Source organism: Xyrauchen texanus, chromosome 21 (genome assembly GCF_025860055.1).
Source record: "Xyrauchen texanus isolate HMW12.3.18 chromosome 21, RBS_HiC_50CHRs, whole genome shotgun sequence".
In the NCBI taxonomy this organism is placed as follows: Eukaryota; Metazoa; Chordata; class Actinopteri; order Cypriniformes; family Catostomidae; genus Xyrauchen; species Xyrauchen texanus.
In genome coordinates, this window is record NC_068296.1 from 25,271,560 (window position 1) to 25,293,430 (window position 21,871).

The 21,871-nt window shown below is 40.6% G+C and overlaps 1 long non-coding RNA gene across 1 annotated transcript in view; it reads right to left on the bottom strand.

Moving 5' to 3' along the window:
• Positions 1 to 14,275: 14,275 nt before the first annotated feature.
• LOC127662003 (uncharacterized) overlaps positions 14,276 to 21,871 on the bottom strand; it is a 42,260-nt gene continuing 34,664 nt past the window's right edge. Inside the window, exon 3 of the long non-coding RNA XR_007972830.1 lies at positions 14,276 to 14,467. This is a non-coding gene — a long non-coding RNA (uncharacterized LOC127662003). The remainder of the gene's footprint in view (positions 14,468 to 21,871) is intronic.

A 21,871-nucleotide genomic window follows, 5' to 3' on the forward strand; every position in this document is an offset into this window, starting at 1 on the left:
GAATGTTCATTAACTATTGATTTGTTATGCACTATGAAGTGTAATAATATTTGTTAATGAAATTACGGTAATAAAATATATTATAAAGTCTTACCAAAGAGCACATGATGCAATGCACAAACAGTTTGTAAATCTGAAATGTTCTATGGAACACTGATTGTTGTATTTTCTGTTTCAAGAAAGGCTTTCAGCAAAAATATTTCACAGTAATGTGTAGATTGTGGGTACATGACATACACTGCTATGAGGTGTAAAGATAAATATATATTACTTTGACAACATTCCATGTTTGGAATTTCATGTTTGGTTTCATCTGCATGTAACATAGATTGCTTCCTGGTGCGTGCTATCGCTTGTTCCAAAACCGCCTCTCAAAACCTACTGTACATGCTCTACAAATCAACAACAAAAATATCTATGCATGCATCCAAAAATGTCAAAAATTGTGTCTAGAGGAACTACTAACCCTATTTGCAAATCCCAAGCTCTAATTAAACTCTTCTGTAACTAATCAAAATGCTTATGAGATTGTGGACATGGTGATGAATCATGGGAAACCATGCCACGGGTTATAAAACTATTTAAAAGATGAAGACAATTCAAGATTCAAGATTGAGGTCAAGATTAAGTTATTTGAAGTAAAGTTTCAAAAACCTAAAAAAATTGAAATTATTTTAATCATTTGAAAAATGTAATGTTTCTTAAAACTCTAGAATAACTGCTCCTTGTCTCTTTTATGTAAAGAAAATTGTGGTTCTACTTTTACAAAATAGTTCACCCCACATGTTGTTTAAAACCAACTCCACACTGTTAAATAAAAGATTCTTAACAGTTTTAAAAAACACATTCATCAATAAATATAGTAAGAGCAGTCAATGCTACATCTGTATATAATGGATTCAAAAGTGTGTTATAGAGTAACAGACCTCATGACATATAAAGGAATTCTTCTTTTACGAAAATCTAAACTTGTGGCACATACATACATTTCTGTGACTCTCTCCTTGTAATTCTTTCTAAACAATGTTTATTGCATATTGTATTGTGTATTTTGTACATTGTATCTTTGTTAATGTGTACAGTGTATGCATAGTGTAATGGATAGCTACACGTTCACACATTCACACTGGCTCATTTTCTAAAGCTATACCTGCAAGAATTCCAACATCCTAATCACAGGTCAATATAGATTCTATTCTATTCTCTACAGTATACTGCAATACTATTGCACATTTATTATCTAAACATATGAGCATTCCAATGTACCAGTTACATAAATCAATAAAAAAAACAAAACCTGAATAGATCATAACAGAGGCCACAGCGTCTGCGTTGATTTATCTATGAATTTTTCAAGATCATTTCAACACTGAACACTAAAACTCCATTTGTATGAAATGGCATGTTTGTGAGATAGAGGGTTTTGCTTTGAGGGTGTTTATCACATCACCTTCCTTAACCATTAATGACCCAAAGCTGATGAAATGGACCAGTCAGAGGCACCAGCATGCTATGTGTGATGACTGATGACAAGCATATTTTAAAACCTATCCCCCAAATCCATCTGGCTTTAAACTATACTGTTTGCACTCTTCTGCTACAGTTACACATGTGTTTTGCCTTAAGTGTGGGTATTTTTAGAAACTGACGGGGATGTGGCGGTCTCGAAATGGTACACAAGGGGGCAGAGGGTGATAGCTGGGGGCAATTACTAGAAGCGCATTTATTTGAGAGCGGGTTGAAGTTCATTGCATGATTAATACAAGAGGAATGTGAAACATCCTTACAACAGAATTTGGCGATGAGGGATGAGGAGATAATTGGTTTAGACTTTCAAAGTCCTGTGTTAGTGTTCCATCTAAATCCAGCATCTTTATTCAGCGGAGTAAGAGTCATTGTTACCCAAACATACACTTAAACAAACATTTATTGGAAACACATGGCCATGTCCCCGTTTCTCTGTGAAGAGGATAAACATTTAATTGTTTGATGCTGAAAACAACAGTATAAACTAAACGAAAGCTCTATGTTCCTGACTAATATTTACTTACACTGGTGGCCAAAGTTCATTGAATTCTAGCCACTCAACACCAGTTTCATGTACAAAGGTGAAGAGAAGACTCGGGGGTGCAGGCCTTATGGGAAGAATTGTGAAGAAAAAGCCACTTTTGAAACAGAAAAACAAAAAGGATAAAAAAGTTAGAGCGGGTAAAGAAACAGACATTGGACAACAGATAATTGGAAAAGAGTGTTATGGATCTTAATCCTATTGAGCTTTTGTGGGATCAGCTAGACTGTAAGGTGCCTGAGAAGTGCCCGACAAGACAGCCACATCTAAGGCAAGTGATACAGGAAGCATTGGGAAATGTCATCCCATTTGGGGTATCTGGACAAACTGACAGCTAGAAAGCCAAGGATCTACAAAGCTGTCATTGCTGCACATTTCAAATTGTCATTTTTCATGGTATTAATGTCCTGACTATACATTGTGATCAGTTGAATTTATTTATTTCCACAAGAGCAAAATCTGTACATTATTCAACATTTTTGCTGCCAGTGTAATTACTTTTATTCCTGGTAATTTGGATGCTCGGAAAAGAGAGATGGGCTTCTCTGTTGTGGTGTGGCTGTTTGACATGTGAAGAGGGGATAGTCAGCATTTTATATGTAAGTGATAATTAAATGTATTTCACTTGTACACAGAATCTTGCTCGTTACAGAAGCTGGTTGGGTTCTAAATGGGGACGGACCACAGTTTGTTCTCATCAAATAGAACAACAATTCCAGAAAACAAGTAAGAAGAGTTGTGGGAGGTATGTATGCAAACATAAACACATAAGCAAAATGATAAACAAAATTAAAATTAAGAGGGTAAAGGTGCTATGCGCAAGCAATACACCTGGCCAGCTGTTCCGTATTACCGAATTCTACATGTTCGGACCCGTCAAAACATGGGATGAGACCAGCTCAACCCAGAGATTGTAAAATATTGTGACAGTATTGGGTGTTGACCAGCCCGCCATTCTGCAGATGTCTGCTAGAGAGGTGCCATTGGCTAGTGCCCATGAAGATGCCACACTCCTCGTAGAGTGTGCTCGAATCCGCAAGGGGGCGGGCACGGCCAGGGTCTGGTAGGACAATGCAATGGTGTCCATGATCCAGTGGGCAAGCCTCTGTTTGGAGACAGCGTTCCCTTTTCCGGTGTCCACCAAAGCAGACAAAGTCCCTATAGCCCCTTTGCAGGAATGAGAGCACTGACCTGACTGCACACCTCTGTGGGTCTTCAGATCGGGAAGAACACCAATTTGTGAATAAGTGCCACTTTAGCCTGGTAGAGGGAGCTCTGGCTTGAGTGATCGTGTCTTCCGGGTCCGGGAGGTGGTTCGTGAGACGGGGAGCTCTACGCTGGGGCTGAGAGCTGGGCCCAGGCTCGGGCGGAGCTGCCTGGGGTTTCACTGCCACAGGGAGATGCCCTCAGCGAGCAGACATGATGTGGGATCTTGAGCCGTGGCGGGGCAAGATGTGTTGAATGGCCTCCGTCTGTTTCTTCACCGCCTAGAACTGCTGGGCAGCACCCCAAACCCAAGAACCAATCATCTAGCCGTGAGGGCTGAGGGGAGGATGGAGAGTTCCAATCCAGCCCAACTCTTGCGACGGCATGGGCAAGCATAGCTGACAGCTCGGCGTCGGTCTCAGACTGGGCTGCACACCAGAAGGCGCTAGCGCAGTCAAGTCCTCAGTGCTTGAATCCGCCAAGACGCTCTCCAGATCAGGGGCTCTGAAAGAGACATCAGACTGGCCGTAAGGCGAACTGGTCTCATCGTGGGACCAGACGGGGGCAGATGAGCGCGCAGAGGAACGGGTGGTCCGCAGGGATTTACCCGGTGAAACCATGCCCGTTAAATTCCCCAAATCGCTTTCAGCACCAGCTACGCCGGCTCTATACCCATGGGTAGAGTGGCTTTCTCCCAGAAGAAGGAAAGCCACGACCACAACATTGTCATGGTCATGTTCTCGCAGTGAGGACTCTGAAAACACCAAAAGAAAGATCCCCAAGGTCCCTGCTCATCTGTGTGGACGTGCCTTAGGCATGCTGCATGGAGGCATGAGGACAGCAGATGAGGCCAGGGCAATACATTGCAATGTCCGTACTGTAAGATGCCTAAGACAGTGCTACAGGGAGACAGGAAGGACAGCGGATTGTCCTCGCAGTGGCAAACCACGTGTAAAAACAGCTACACAGGATCGGTACATCCGAATATCACACCTGTGGTACACGTACCGAGTTACATCAGGAACGCAGGAAGTGCCCCACTAGGGAGTTGGTGCCCTATGCAAACTGCGTTGTCTGCTTATAGGGAGCGGCGGTACTGTCTGTTATTCACATGTCTGTGAAACTTGTGCAGTTTATGTCTTAGTTGTTGAATCTTTTTATGTTCATACAAATATTTACACATGTTAAGTTTGCCGTTTTGATCCAATAAAGATATTGTGATGTATCGCTATGTATTAAAATCTTACCAAAGATTCCCAACATGGGAAAAAAATAAACTTGGCAACCAATATTTGGAAGAAAGTATGTCTCATCAGAAAACGGCATGCAACCAAAGCATTTTTAGAAAGGATATTTAAAAAAGTACCACATAAAAACAAAGATATTTATAAGGTCCTATAAGTTTCAAACACTTTTTTTATATATGTCTCAATAAAAATAGACAAGAGGGAAAATCCTGAGACTTCTTAATCAGGTGAAAGGGATTTTCTGAACTTCACTTTGACCTGGTCAGCTGTTCACCCCTTCGTAAAAGCCGCGGTGAACATGCAGGTGCTTCCTCTCTCCTTTCCCTGTGCTGCTAACACTCTCTTATTACTGATATCCGACTTAACCTGTCCTCTCCCACTCTTTGTTCAAGCTTGGCTTAACTTGGCTTAAGAGCACACTTTTAGTAACCCATAGAAAACAGTGAAAAGATCCAGCTCTGCAGCAACAAACAGGGCTGGTTAAACACATGACCTCACAAGAGGTGCAAGGTAAAAAAAGGTATTGGTGGAGTAAGAGACATGCCAGAAACTAAGTTTTCTTTTTATTAAGCAAAATTTGCTGATTTGCAGAACTGATTTTCAGGATTTTTTTTTTTTTTTTACCTTTATTGGGTCATAATAAACATGTTGTGTCTTGTCCATTTATGTTAAATACTGAAGTTGGAGCAAATGATTGAAATACATTTTCAGTCCTAACAATTGCAGTATGACTGTTATTTTTTTAAAAATGAAACCTTATGAAAAACAAAAGTACTTGTTTATAATATTTTTTATTTAATATATATATATATATATATATATATATATATATATATATATATATATATATATATATATATATATATACATTTTTGGATTACAGATAAAGGAATTTCCAAACATTTTTTCCCCACATTTTAAATATCTTCGGTAATTCTGTCACTTTAGGTGGCATTTATGCTGCAGGTAAAGTTTGTCTCTCAGTAGGTGATACTGAAGAGACAAAAGTCACCATCATACACACAGCAAAGTTCTTCTTTGCTACATGCTACGAGCCAAAAAGTAGTTTGAAACAGCTGAGAAAACTGTTTGTGAACATTCAGACAACAGACACGCTGGGTGAGGTGTTTGGAGGAGCATAAATATGAGGATGCACAAGACTGTCATGTTCCTGCCTCTTTGGTCTTGTTGTGACAGTTTCCTCTGCCCATCTCTCAGGTTGTCCAATGTACTGTTGTTCCCTCTCTCCCTCATGTTTCTCACAGGTGCTGCTCAGCAGCACAGTTAGTGTTGCCATGGCAGCACTGATTCTCGCTGCTGGTGATTATTGGCAGCACTTGTATCTAGGGATGCACCGATGTATTGGCCAAACAGTGGCATCGGCCGATATTCGCCTTGTTGACTGACATTGGCCTATCGGCAAATACGATGCCATTCACCGATGGCAGTGGCCAATGTTTATATGTCTTGGTTATATGCGGTCGACTTGGACAACAGTTGCCTACCCAGCTGCAGTTTCAGAGAAGATCCAACAGGTGGTAATATAATATCACCCACAGCCACTGATAGACACGACTCTGGCATGACGTAAGAGGGCAACGGATGCCATGCGCACATGTGGTTTGTTTTCAAATAAGTGCAAGAAAATGTTGGTGGTGTGGGAGTATTTTACTGTCTAGTGTATTGCAGGCTAAAAAGGCTCTTCACAAAAAGAGTCTTTGTTATTTGAAAGAAGGTTATATTAAATGTTGTTTCATAATTTTTTTTATGATTTAATTTGTGCTCATTCTAAGCTAGTGTGATGCAGGGCTGAAAGTCTTTTTTTATAATGAAGATTTCTTTGTTTCCTTGTTATTTTAAACATCTGTATCGGTAACGGCCCAGAATTTCACAAACGGTGCATCCCTACCTGTATCAAATCTCCCTTTGTTCTATATATTGTCTCCTTTGTCTTGTCTTCCCTGCCATATTGTTGTGTTTGTTTACAGTTGAGTTGAGTTGTTTCTGTTTGTTCCAGTCTTTCCCAGCCAGTTTGTTTTCAGTTATATTTTGTCTTGTCTTTCATTGCCATCCTGCATCTTGAGTTCTTCTTCCAAACATCTGTGACAGAACGATATGGCCAACTGTGGTTCCATTGGAGGCATAATGGCCGTTTTGTTGAACCCAGCTCCAGCCCTTGAGGAATTGGTCTCTCAGAGCCTTGCCCAGATGCCCGACCTCTTGGCCTGCATTCAGCACGGTCACCCTGCCGACATTTTTGCTGAGGAGTTGGCCAGAGTGGCCTCCTGGCGGGGTGTTGATGAGACCGACCTCATGCTCATTTTTGTGGCAGGTCTGGACAAGCCCATCCATCCAGAGGAGCTGAGGTCAATTTTTAGTTATTTATTTTATTTTTTTCATTTGCCCTTTTGGGATTTTGTGGACCACCTCTGCTGATTGGCAGAGATAGAATGTCTGCTGCAGGGTTGGAGCACCAAATCCCAAAATACCTCTCTGTCTGTGTCTCTGGAGAGGCCCACCGAGCCCGCTATTGACAACCAGGAGGCGGGCAAGTGCACTGCAGCTTCTTCGGGCACCTCTCGGGTTTCTCGACACTGTCGACAGAGGAAGCACACTGCCGTTCCCCTGCAGCTGCCAGCGTTCCCGGCCATGAAGTCCGTCCCGCTGCCAGCACCCCATGACAATGGAGGCTGTTCCCCTGCCGCTGCCAGCACCCCACAGGCATGGAGGCCGTTCCCCTGCAGGTGCCACACGGGCACGTACCATAGCAGTGCTAATTCGTGCTGCTCATGATTATTGGCAGCACCTGTTTCCAATCTTACTTTCCACTATATACCGTGTTCTCTCCTTTTTCTCGTCTTCCCTGCCATATCGTTGTGTTCATTTCCAGTCAAGTTGTTTCTATTTGCTCCAGATTTTCCCAGCTGGTTTGTTTTCAGTTCTATTTTGTATTGTTTTGTTTTTCTCCCTCGAGTGTTTTTGTTTGTATTAGATTTTTATTCAATAAAACCCTTTCATTGCCATCCTGTATCTTGGGTCCTTCCTTAAAATTCTGTTACACAAGACTACATGTAAAACATATCTGTTTCAATGTGACATTAAAATATGTTATCAATGACATCTTGCCTTATTTTATGAATAAAATTCACATGAGATCTGTAAAAGAAGAATGTCTAAAGTAATATAAATGCAGTAGATAATGTGTAATTTGTCAAGTTTATATTATGCATTCATGAAACTAATGCGCTAACACGCTATATGGCTTTCGGATATAACATGCACCAGTTTCACTCTGTTATTGTAGTATATGTTTGATGACACTGATACTACTGCAAGGATGGGTGTATATACAGAAGTGTCAGTGGACAGGATACAGACAAAAGCATGATGATAAGAGTAATATCTCACATAATAAACTAAACATAATATAGTTTAACAACAGCAAACCAGATGGATACAACTACAGTAAACCAAACACTTTATTCAACATTTACGCAAATTTGCATAAACTTAAAAAGTAACATTGAAAACATTATGTATTGACCATCCATTGACAAATCTATTGATAGATTTTGGAACTGACATAAGGGAAAGTAATCACTTTTGTTAATCAGCCAAGCTAACACAGTTATTGACCGATGGCAATAATCAAAAAATGGCCAAATATCGGCCATTTAATCAGAATGGCTTTCGGCTGCAGACAGCAAATGAGTAGCATACAACATTTATTGAAGTTCTTAAATGTAATTTCAGGTCCATCTAAACTTTCAATTAACAGCCAGAGTATCTAAGCAGCCATCTGAAGCTGCGTTCACACTGCCAGCGACTTTGTCGCTGCAGGTCGCCAGTGGCTGGCGGTGAAGTCGCTAGTGGGCGTTCCCACTACTGGTTGCCTAGTAACATTTATAAATGACATTCACGGATGTCAGTCCATTGCTGGTTGACAGCGAATCGCTTTTCTTGCCGCTAAAAACAAACATTTTGGAGGGAAAAGACTAAATATAAATGGAATCAGTACATAAAATGCTTTATATTAAAGATGAATGAGAAACAAGGCGTGTTCTTTGCCATAGCGGCTGTTTATCTGTGGCGAAAACGCAAATGCCGGTCTGTCTGGGTCCACAAAATCTCAAATCTCGGAGTCAGCACAGCGAGTACCACCGGCTGGTGCAAGAGCTGCGGCTGGATATACCGTATCCATATCATAGAGCACTGGACAATTGCTAACAGCAAGAATTAGCCTTTCATCCATCTTTGAGTTACTGCAGGAGCTGAGAGAGAGAGAGAAGGATCACGTGAGCTCTCCCGTCTTTTCTCCTATTGGCTGTCGCTTCCGTTAGTCGCTCTTCATTTGAATAAAGTTTAACTTGTCTCAAATTTGTCGCATTGCTGGACACGCCCACATCTAGTCGCCAACGGTCGCGACAGCTCGTGTTGCCGGAAGTCGCTGTGCTCTCATTGAAAATGAATGGGATGGAGTTGCTGTCGCGAGCAATGTCGCTGGCAGTGTGTACACAGCTTAACTCTCTTGTATATAATTATTGTGTTGTGTAAGTATGTGTACATTTGATTTGTAAATTGTTTTGTGTATGTTGTTTATTGTAATTGGTATATTTCTCGTCACTGTCATGACTGCTATGTTGCTCGGAACTGCACACAAGAATTTCACCTACTGTTGCACTTGTGTTCATGGTAGTGTGACAATAAAGTGATTTGATTTGATTTGATTTGATTTGATTCTGTTTCAGCTGTTTCCAGCATTTGGGCCCGCCAACCCGAGACAGATCCACGCGTTGTCTTATTACTCCACTTAAAGCATTCGTCCTTCTTATCAGATAAGCTATTTTATCAAAATCATTATGTTATTCAACGAAAGCTGCTGCAGCTCATAATTTGAATACATCGTGATAATGGCAGCTGCCACTCTAACTGTTGTTTTCTACCCTGCTTTTCTTCCTTTTTAATCATTAGTCACCAAAACATATCATATTGCGTTGAGGCTGCCTCTTCAAATCCGGCCATTGCTTCACCATATACCAATGTTGCCGCTTCATATGGCCGTGCACAGGTCCTTTCATCTTAACTGTCTACATTTATTCCCACACTATTTATTGTTTAAATCATGTTCTAGCGCACAATTATTGCCTCTTAACGGCACTTCTCGCGCTCTCTCTCGCTCTGATTTTCTGGGGGTAGAACGGAGTGTCTCCTCACAAAACTATTGCAATGCAGATACATCAATCATGCAAGACGTATGTTGTACAGCAGGTGGCGGTCATGCGAATGAATAATGATTGCAAGTCCATTTTCTCAGTTTGCAGTACAGAGCTAAAGCTCTTATCAAAACATCCCTAAGCAGCACAAATGTGCTGTACACGTGCCACAACTGCAGCATTTTTCGGACCATGCGACAAACATTCCACAACACTTCAAAGCAGCGCACATGTGCTGTCCAGGTTCCGCAACTTCGGAACTTTTCAGACCGTGCCACTAAATCCCCCACATCACCGCAACCATGTTTTCTCTTAAAAAGTCTAGGTGCTCCTTAAATATATATACCCATCGCAAACCTCTATTCGGCAAGGTCCTTTACTCTGCGCCAAACACCATTCTAATGCAGTGTGGGTTCTCTCGTTTGGACGCAGTGTGAGCCCGTGCAATTTGGCAACATATTTTCCTGTTTGAATCGCAGAGTGGACCTCCTGTTCCAACGCCATGCAGGCTTTCCCGTCGGCGCATTGGTTGCAGGCTCTCCCATTTGAATCGCAGTGTGGGCTCTCCCGTTCGTTTGCAATGCAGGCTCTCCTGTTCTAATTGCAGTGTGGGCTCTCCCATTTGAATGCAGTGTGAAATTTTGCATCATTCACTCTGTGGACTCTCCTGTCCGAGTGCAGTGGTGGTGCAGTAACCTTAATCGTAGAATTTCCTGTTAGCCTTTGCATTGGAATTTATTTCGCTCATGGTTACAATGAGCCCAGCGCCCGACCACGCTCGATAATGCAGCTCCTGCCTATGCACGATACCACCACAGCAGTACTCCTTTCGCTCCTATTTCAGGGCTCAAGTTGAAGCTGCTTCATCGAGCTCCTCATCCGTGGACCGCAAGCCAAATAAGTTTAATCTTAACAGCTTAAAGATTATATGGGCAAACAAACTCGTGAAATGGGCATTTAAGAGTATTAGAGTAGATTTTATTTCTTTTGTGGACTAATTAAGCAAAGAGATCACATGACATGTTATTGGAGATTGTCTCTACATGAAAGTATCCCAGGGCCTTAACAAAGAAAAACAGGGACGACTACAGAAGAAGACAAGTGGTGAACAGACAAAGTTCATTCAACTTGATTTTTTATGGGATATAATACATCATTTTCCAATAGCACATTCTAGCATTTTAGGTCTTACCCAACTGTTTATTTCATTAAAGCGTTCCTGAAAACCAGAGTGAAGCAGAAAAAAATATTAACGCATCCATTGCACCCATACAGTATCATTCAGGGGTGCCAAACAGTAATTCAACAACATAAGAAAAATCTCTCTTCAAACAAAGCAAAGCACCTATGGCACATTCCACAGCAAACATAATCTTTTCCATTGCTTGCTCTTTTCTGTATGTTTATAGCATGTCTTTGTGCCCCATAAACAGTTTAAGCAAACAAGCTGCAACGATTTAAGATGCTTAACATTTTTTGCCTGATTCTCTGGTCTATGGGGGTCATTAACTCAGCATTAATCAAATGATGGAGAAAAAAAAAGCCTGTGGTCTGATGGGAGGAAATAGCAAGGAACACAACAGACAGCACTTCTTGTAGTCAACACGCAACACTGCCGTGTGCATACTCTTGGAATGGATGCTGTGCCGTAGATGCAGAGACTTAGACAGAGACTCTAAATAGGAAAAATGTGTCTGCGCCCTCACAGGTTCAAAGAGTTTGGCAATGTGATTTATTCTTGTATTTTCCATTTTGCGATGAAGCTTGCAATCACTTTGGAAAATATCTGCAGGGATCAGAAGCAAAACAAGTAGATGGCCTATGAACTATTGGATGGAGACAGCTGGGTCCACTGCCTCCCATTTAAAAAAAAAAACAAATAAATCCAAATTAATCTGTGATACTGTATGCTAGTTCTAAGATTTTAGTCATAATGATGCATCATGCTAACACATTTATCCCACGTCCTCTCACACCGCCACAGCCACATACAACATCTTTAAATAATCAGCGGTGACATCATTGCTATGCTTGCCGAAACATGTTTGAATCTGACAGGTCTCCGTGCAGAGAAAATATAATGATGTCAATCTCATGGCAACTGGTAGAAATATTGGTGAGGAGGCAGAGGGATAACAGGGGCGATCTGACCTCACAGGTGCACCACAGCTTTTTAAAGTTAAAAAAATTTACAGTATATTTATAAATTATCCTTAATATCACTATCTGTAAAACGCTAGATAGAGTGGAGTCCAAAAATCTGAGACCTATGGAAAAAGCTTCTATTTTGCATTCTGAATCAAATGATGGAGAAATAAGCTCTTGATGCTATGTTTTGTACAAAGCAAACTCATATGGGACTAGTGACAGAAATCAAGTATTTTTCAGCCTACTTAAGGCACATTTTAATTACCACAGTTGCATGCCAAGACTTAACTATCACCAAAAAGCAGAATTAGACGTTTTTGTCTGCAAGCGTTTTTTATATGAAGTCCAAAGTGGCGCTTGACTCTGGCATTGACGCCCTGACGTGAATCATGAACATGGCTTCACGAACTAACCGGATAGACACAGTCTACTGGCAGATTAATATTGCGGAGGATGAGAGCTTAAGAAATTAAATGCCTATTGCAATGAAAATTGAACCTATGTGGGGACTAGTTGTTTCAATTAATCAATCTCCCACTTAGACTTTGGGAAACGTTTAATGTTCCTTGAATTGATTCTATTTTAGTGCATTTATACCTTTATACTGTGGAAGCCATTATTTGGAAAAATTAATAAAGCATTATATTGTAACATATTGTTTTGTTTTAAAGGAAATAAATGCATTTTGACCAGGAAAGAAGTATATTTAGTGTCAGATTTCAGCACTTTCAAAATCCGCAATTAATTGCGATTAACTACGGAAAATTATGCAATTAATCGCAATTAAAATTGTAATCGAATGACAGCACTAAATAATAATAATAATAATAATAATAATAAAACCATTACAAATTAATTCATTATCAACATAACAATTTGATTTAATTTTTATTATAATTTTTTTTTTTTTTTTCAGAATGTTTAAGTGGTGTTCACCCTCAATCTGCTATGGATTCCACAAGTTTGTGCAAAACCTGAATGTAAAAAAAAAAACACCTTTGGATTTAACGTGTAAACATATTTGCTAACATTTGAAAAATGACTTGAATATTTATCATTTTATTTTACAACTGAACTGTTCTTCTTCAAAAAATCAAAATCATTAAAGTTGTTTATATCAAAATGTTCAATGTTGTTAGACTTTTTTGACCCCACTGTACAAGAGATAAAAAGGTAAGAAAACAAAGAACAAGAAAAAAGCACAATGGTTTGTCTTGGTAGAGTCCCCATTTTGACCCCTGTTCTATCAGTCATTTACATTCTTGAAACACACACACACATACACACACAATTACAGGCACAGCGGTTGCTCTCGGATTCCAATTTTGTTTTTTATATTCCATTTATAAGAATGTAAATAAAATGTAATTATCTTCTGGACTTCTAGAGAAGCAATTATGTTTGAGATTACAAAACACAAAGGTTATGAATTAGATTAGCTGGCTCTGAGAATGTTTAACAAACATTAAAAGGATGGCAACCATTATATGAAAAGTATATAGTTTCCTCTATCTACATAGTGTATCGTAATCTACTCACAACTTTTATTCAGAAAGAGCTCTTAGCTAGTTTGAAAAGCATCTCATCAAGTGACTAAAGCTGTTTTGCAACCACAATGCAATATCTGAATGTCTTATCCAATACGGTCAGAAATTAGAACGGAAAGAACATTACATAAAGAATTGACCATTTTGAGTCAGAATTTATCTCTCTAACTCACATATGGCTCTTGACTCCGTTTTAAAACCATTACAAAATACATCAGGGTCTCAGGATGCATAGTCTACCTGTTAAAATATTTCACTGAGCTCTTCTTGCACATTTACCCCCTATCCAGCCACATAATCGTAAAAGACCAGTATCGAAGAAGACTGAGTTTTTTTTATCAATACTACAATTTGATGCTTCCAAAGACAGCCCAACAGACAGATAACATTCTCTGGACTATTTCTGGCTAAATATAAATTGTCATTACGATACCCATCGGACCCACTGAATGAAGGTCTAATTCAAACCAGAGGGTATTCTATGGGGTGTCAGATGTTCTAACTGTCCTATATTTGTTTGTTGTCATGCACAGCTGTATCCCCACATTTATGAGGAGAACCCTATAAAATATTGGATGATTACAGCTGTTAGAATATTTATAAAAATGTTATTGTGAGGTGTTCAACTAATCAATTTTTAAGTGTTGATTGTGTTTGACAGTTTGCTTTTATTGTTGCTGTTGCTAGATTGACAACACAGAGTTTTCTATTATGTGGTATTACAGACCTTGAAAACTTGGGTAACACAATACAAACAAATCCAGTTTGGAATCAGAGTATGCAGGTGTGAAACATTATGTTCATAGGCAATGGAGGAGTCAGGAAGCAGTGAACTATCAACCTGAGTATTTTTATTTACATGTTCAGAGTCACACAACACTTGAACATAAAAGGGCTCTTAGTGGCCAAACATAAACAGAAGAGTCTTGGCGTTTCTTGCTACAATATGACACACACATGTGGACAACACTCTCTGCTGTCACTCTCTCTCCCACTCCGATGCTCTGGCATGCCTTATAAGGTCTTCCTCTGCCATCACTATAATGAGAGACAGGTGTTAGAGTGATTACAGCCCAGGTGACCAGCAGGTATTATGGTTTCTGCTTATGTTCCCATCATTTGTTGTTTGTTTGTGCATGTGTTCCATGGAAACTAAGGTAACGGAACTGAAATGATAGAAAAACAAAACATGATTTGATTCTCTGTTCAGTAATTAACGGATAACCACAAACTAAGTCAACAAATGCCAAAATGGCTTTAAAACCTATTGCTCTGATTTACAGTAACTGGCACTGATGAACTTTTTTCATTAGCCACAGTTTTTACTTTGATTTATGTATTTGCATGAATCCAGTATGAGAGAGATAAATCTTTCATTTGCTGGCATTGGGAACAATACAGCTGTTCTTTTCAAAACAGCAGAGTCTTCTTGTATTTAACCCATTTAAAATAACCATTCATTGATAGGATTATATGGAATGTTTATGCGTTATTCCCACAAAGACACATTTCCGAACCTGGAATGTTGTGCAAATCTGAATGATTTGCTCTCTATTTTTATAGCCCCCTTCCACCCTGTCTGCATTACCCCTCATACCCCAAATGTTCACAGATGCTTCAGAGATGATGTATTGACACTGTATTTGTAGTTTGCATGGTTGAAGCAATTAAGAGGTCCCCTGTCTTCTCACAGAGAGAGTCCAATAAACAGTTCTCTGGCATGGTGTCAGAAAATGGCACGAGCCTACAAATCCCCCTTCGTCAGCGAACAAATGAATAAGGACACTCAGTGCTGCAGGCTTAATGCTGCTCTCACTTATGTTCTACAGATCAACTGCCAACAACACTGATGGATGTCTTGCATTCACAGCAACAAAACAGAACACCATGTTGAGTTAGCCTATAACCTATGGATTGGTGGCGGTGTAGTGGGCTAAAGCAATAAACTGTTAAGCAGAAGGTTGTCAGTTCGATCCCCACAGCCACCACCATTGTGTCCTTGAGCAAGGTACTTATCTCCAGGTTGCTCCGGGAGCATTGTCCCTGTAATAAGGGCACTGTAAGTCACTTTGGATAAAAGCATCTGCCAAATGCATAAATGTAAATAGCAACAAGACTTTCCACAACAATAGAGAGATCATGGTCAATACACAGGTTTAAAAAAGAAATTTTAAAGAACATAAACAAACAAACAAAGCAATAACTGAGATCATGTTTATTCATAATAAACTGTTAAAGGGATAGTTCACCCCAAAATAAGAATGTTAATCTCAGTCACCATTCACTTTCATTGCATCTTTTATCCATACAATGAAGGTGAATGGTGACTGGGGCAGTCGGTACCTAACATGCTGTCTAACATCACCTTTTGTGTCCCACAGAAGAAAGAAATACATACAGGTTTGGAACAACATGAGGATGCTGTACTATACAGCATCAGCCAGTATTCCCTAAATATCCAGCTATTTTCACTATATGCATTGCTGCAAGAGTTAAATAAATTCAGCACTGCAGCTTGCCATTCATTTGACTTCTGACACCAGAGTCACTATAATGCCACACATTCCATGTGCACTAGGTAATTCTGATTGGACACACATGTTCTAACAGTATCTGCTGTCTCAATTTAGCCAAATAATATCTGTGGGATAAACAAGATGCCTCTACAGAACAGCTAAGTCATGCATTTCAAGGCAATCATAGCATATTAATGTAATGACTGAAATAGACACTATGCACATGTTTTGTGTTTAACTCGTACATGAGCAATGCAGCTTTTTAATTACAAGATGACCCCACCTGACTCTATGTTGGTGTTTCAAAGCCAGTTGTGATTGAGGATGGATGAAGGTAAAGCAGGTTTTCCGCTTAAATGTCCATATTTAATTTACAATATAAAGATTGAGTGCAAAATCACATGCTTTCTCAAAAACACATTTGATTGTCATAATGCTTGCTCATGGGAAGCCTTTCAGAGCTACTACTTAATAAAAAGTGAAAAGAGCATTATATATTTGGATAAAAACAACTAAACTGACAGTTTTTTTTTTCCAACATTAATTTATTTGTGGCTGAATGGAATATTCTGTGCTTAATAGTTAAACTCATTTGACAGCATTTGTGGATTATCGATTACCACATAAATATATTTTGACTGGTCCCTCCTATAAAAAAAGCAAAAATCTGGTTTACAGTGAGGCACTTCAAATGGAAGTTTTAAGTCGCAAAAATTAATATACTCACTGTTTCAAAAGTATAGCCACAAGATGTGCAAAATATGCATTTATATGATTTAAGTGAGATACAATTGCTTACTAACCTTTTTTGTGTAAAGTTTTAGCCAATTTTACAGCTTTGTTGCCATGCTGACAATGCCACAAACCCTGAAAACAACTGTAAAAGCTATGATATAAGCAACTCTACAGCTCAACTGTAAAAGCTATGATATAAGCAACTCTACAGCTCAAATAATACACAAGTTTTAAAAGAAGACTTTATAATAAAAGTAATTTTATAAAATGATAAGCTTCACATTTCTGCTTTTAAACCGTCCAAAATTAGCCACATTCACTTCAATTGTAAGTTCCTCACTGTAACCTCAATTGTTGCTTTTTTAAAAGGAAGGATGAGTCAAAATACATTTTATGGTATTCAACATTATGCCATAAATACTTTCTATTAATCTAAACTTGTATTGAATATTCCTTGTTAATTATTCCATTAATTGGACTGGTACAGTGTTACATAAAATATTCTTAAAAAAGAAAATGTTGATATCTTTGCTATATATATATATATATAATTTTTGTTTTATTTATTTTGCTGCTGCAACATTTGTTTTATATTTACTCTTAGAAGAAAAGGTTCAATATAGAACCTTATCGCTCGCTTCATAATTGGAACCCCTTTTTAAGGGTTCTATCAAAAGATAGCCAGGTGGAAAGCCAGGTGGAAAGAATCTATATATAACCTTTTATGGGTCCCAATTCAACCATAACTTTTGGTTTATGTTTAGTTTTTAAATGTATTTTTTCTGTTTAATGGATATGCGAATTGAATAGTTTATATACTATATTATTAAGAAAGTAAAATAACCATATATCAGACATTTAAGTATTATTAAGTAAGGCATTTTTAATAGTATGTATTTAAGACAACACAAGCAATAATTAACACAATTCATAATGCAAAAGTTATGAGAACTGACTTTTTTTTATATCCACAGGTTTGTAATAATAAGCTAAAAGTTCATTAGTAGTAAAATTATTTATATAAAAATCATAAACATGAAATCATTTAACATTAACTATGAGTTAACATTATAACCATAAATCAGATTAATAAACATGTAAAAAAAAAAAATAGGCATAGAGTTAATGGAGTAATCGGCACCTGTGGAGCACCTATCTCAGTACAGGGCATGTTAGACCCTTTAGTGGGGCTGGCAGCAATCTCCTCCACAGATTTCGCTAACCATAGGGCTAGGGAGGAAGGACATCCAGGGTCCACAACTCTGTGAACTCGACTGGGGATAAAAGTGCACGTTTTCGCCACAGGGGAGGGGAAAGTCGCTATATGCAAGTGATACACCCAACCAGCTGTTCCGTATTACCGCTGCTCTGCAGATGTCTGCTAGAGAGGTGCCATTGGCCAGTGCCCATGAAGTTGCCACACTCCTAGTAGAGTGTGCTCATATTCCAAAGGGGCGGGCATGGCCTGAGCCTGGTATGCCAGAGCAGTGGCATCCACGATCCAGAGGGCAAGCCTCTGTTTGGAGACAGCGTTCCCTATTCGCTGTCCGCCAAAGCAGACAAAGAGCTGCTCAAAGCAAAAAGCTCTGCATGCGATCCAAATAAGTGCACAAAGCACACACCGGACACAGCAACGACAGGGCTAGGTCTGCCTCCTCCCACGGCAGCACTTGTAGGCTCAACATCTGATCCCTGAAGGGGGTTGTGGAAACCTTGGCACATAGCCCGGCCTGGGTCTCAGGATGACAAGAGAATCTGAGAGACCATACTACAGGCAAGTGTCACTCACAGAAAATGCTTGCAGGTCCCCAATCCTCTTGTTGGAGGTGAGCGCAGTCAGGAGGGCCGTCTTCAAGGAGAGGGCTTTCAGCTCGACTGACACTAGCGGCTCAAAGGGGGCTCCCTGAAGGCCCAGGAGGACCGTGGAGAGATCCCATGAGGGGAAGAGGCGTGGCCTGAGAGGATTCAGCCTCCGGGCACCTCTGAGGAACCTGATGATCAGGTCATGCTTCCCTAGGAACTTTCCATCTACTGCGATGTGGTGGGCCGCTAGAGTGAGAAAGAAGGTTCTTCCTCAGGGGAATCTGCCAGGGAGGTGCTGTCACAAGGAGTGTGAGGTCTGAGAACCAAGTCTGGGTGGGCCAATATGGGGCCACGAGGGTGACTCGTTCCTCGTCCTCCCTGACTTTGCACAGGGTCTGTGCCAGTAAGCTTATTGGGGGAACACATATTTGCGCAGCCCCCGGGGCCAGCTGTGTGTCAGCGCGTTTGTCCAGAGGGGGGCTCCCTTCAGGGAATACCAGAGCGGGCAGTGGGAGGATTCTCACCAAGCAAACAGGTCTACCTGTGCTTTGCATAATCAACTCCAAATTAGCTGGAACACCTGGGGGTGGAGTCTACTCCGCTGTGCATTGCCTGCCATGACAATGCATCTGTGTGGCGTTGAGGCTGCCCCGGGATATGAGTGGCCCGCAGCGACCTCAGCCACTGCTGACTCCAGAGGAGGAGATGGCGGGCGTTTTGCGACACGTGACGTTAGCGTACTTTATATATGCAATGAATATACTGTATATGCTACTATCGCGGTGTTGTCGGACCAGATCAACACATGCTTGCCCTGGATCAATGGCAACAGCCTCCACAGGGCGAGTAGTACTGCCAGCAGTTGATGTGCCAACCCAGTCGTGGTCCTGACCGGGTACCGGCAGCTGCGTGCCCGTTGCACATTGCCCAGCCCAGTTTGGAGGCATCTGTGGTGACCACGACACATCTGGACACTTGCTGTAGGGGAACTCCTGCCCGTATAAATGCAAGGTCCGTCCAAGGGCTGAATAAGTGGCGGCAGAGCGGCATGATAGCTACGCGATGTATGCTGTGGCAACATGCCCATCTTGGAACTCGAGTCTGAAGCCAGTGCTGAAGCCGTCTCATATGCATCACCCGAGCGGCATGACTGCCGCTGAGTAAGCCATATGCCCCAGGTGCCTCTGAAGTTTCAGTGGAACCGCTGTCCTCCACCTAAATAACTTAAGGCAGTTCAGCACCGACTGTGCGCGTTCTCTGGTGAGGTACGCTATCATTGTGAACGAGTGTAACTCCATGCCGAGAAAAGAGATGCACTGAACTGGGGAGAGCTTACTCTTTTCCCAGTTGACCCGAAGCCCTATACTGCTGAGGTGCCTGAGCAACAAATCCCTGTGCACGCACAGCAACTCTCGAGAGTGTGCTAGAGTCGAGGAAGTTGAGTATGCGGATGCCCACTCCCCTTAATCGGGCAAGAGCTGCCTCTGCGACTTCGTGAAGACGTGAGAGGACAGGGACAGGCCGAAGGGGAGGACCTTGTACTGATACACCTGGCCATCGAAAGCAAACCATAGGAAGGGTCTGTGTCGAGGTAGAATCGAGACGTGAAAGTACGCGTCCTTCAGGTCTATCGCCGCCAAACAATCTTGATGGGCATGAGCATGCTGGGGAACGGGAGGTCTGTGTGGAATCTTTTAGTGCTGTAGAAGCACCCAGGGGTGAAATTGGCACTCGTTGTGTAGAAGGAGAGAGAGCCACTGGAAATGCGGCATATATCCATCAGCATACGCTTCTTAAGAGGTGAATGGAACAGCAGTAGTATTCAGCTCGTTGATAGTACAACCGCTCGGCTCCGAAGAAAGAATCTGAATGGAGTGGGAATTCCAACTCCTTTTATACCCATGTGTCCGGGGGAGTGGCATGCAAATTCCACTCACCAATACTCATTGGCTTATTCTCAAAGAATGGGAGGTGATTGGGGCACTCAAGAGCTAACCCTAGTGTCACTACATCGACACAATTTCGAGTGAGTGACAGAAGGGGAACTAAAAACACCAAATACTCACAAGTTGAGAAACTGAAACATTTCCATCACTACCTCTCTTTGAATTTGGACATTTGACATATTCACACTCTTGAATAGAGATTGATTAATCTTTCATTTTTCATATTATTTACCTCCTGGCGGAGAGTATCACGGTCTGGAGGAAAGAGTTTTGTCGACATTTATTCTTTGTGCTTGCTGAAATAAATGTATAAGTCATAAATAACAAGGAGTTAGATCAAAATAAATACAAATAACTAAAAATTAATCAACAAATTAATTTATTTCTCTTACTTACCCAGGGTAACTCAAGCTTTTAGCTCAACCGAATTTCCATGACATAAAAATTTGAAATAGGGTGTTTGCACATTTTGATCACTTTGCTCCTTTGCACTATGTAGATAGGACGAGAAAAACAGCCCTACACGCTGTTTATGTTTGCTGTTTATGATAAACAAAAATGTTTGCATCTTTTGTTGAATTTTGAGGCAAGAATAGACTGTACCTTAGACTATATATTAAAACTAAGATAAACCTGTCGTCTGAAAGAAAGGACATTGGATCATCTGTCATTTATCCTTTTCTAAACAAACCCAAAGCTGTAGAAGTACATTGTAAATGTTTATTTTTTCTGCAGTATGACATGCAAAAGTATTGTAGTGTAGAGTTCAAAACTATTTATAAACAAACTGTCAATAATGTCATTTATCCATATGCATATATACATACTGTACATACATACATACTCACATTAAACAACTGGCAACTCAAAGAACCATTTTATGCAAAAAGGTTTTTCTGTAAATATTTGTAAACATTTTTGGCATAAATGGCTTTTTTGGAGTGGAGTAAACTCTAGGTTTCTATGTAGAACCCCAAAGAACCTTTTTTCTAAGAGTGTATGCTGAGGCTTTTCAACCTTGAAACATAACAAGCCCCATTTTTGCATAACATTGGGCTTCAATTAACATACTTTAATGCAGTTTATGTACAAATCTTATGTTACACCAAACATTTTTAAGAATCATGATATTGTGGGCCTGGGTTGATCAGCGTGTAAAGAAGCTGACTATCACCCCTGTAGTTCACTAGTTCAAATCCCAGGGTGTGCTGTGTGACTCCAGCCAGGTCTCCTAAGCAACCAGATTGGCCAGGTTGCTATGGAGGGTAGTGTCACATGGGGTAACCTCCTCATGGTCATTATGATGTGGTTTTGCTGTCGGTGGGGCACGTGGTGCGTGGATGCCATGGATGTGTGGAGAATAGCGTGAAGCCTCCACACACATTATTTCTGCAGTAACACGCTCAACAAGCAAGGTGATAAGATGCGCGGGTTGATGGTCT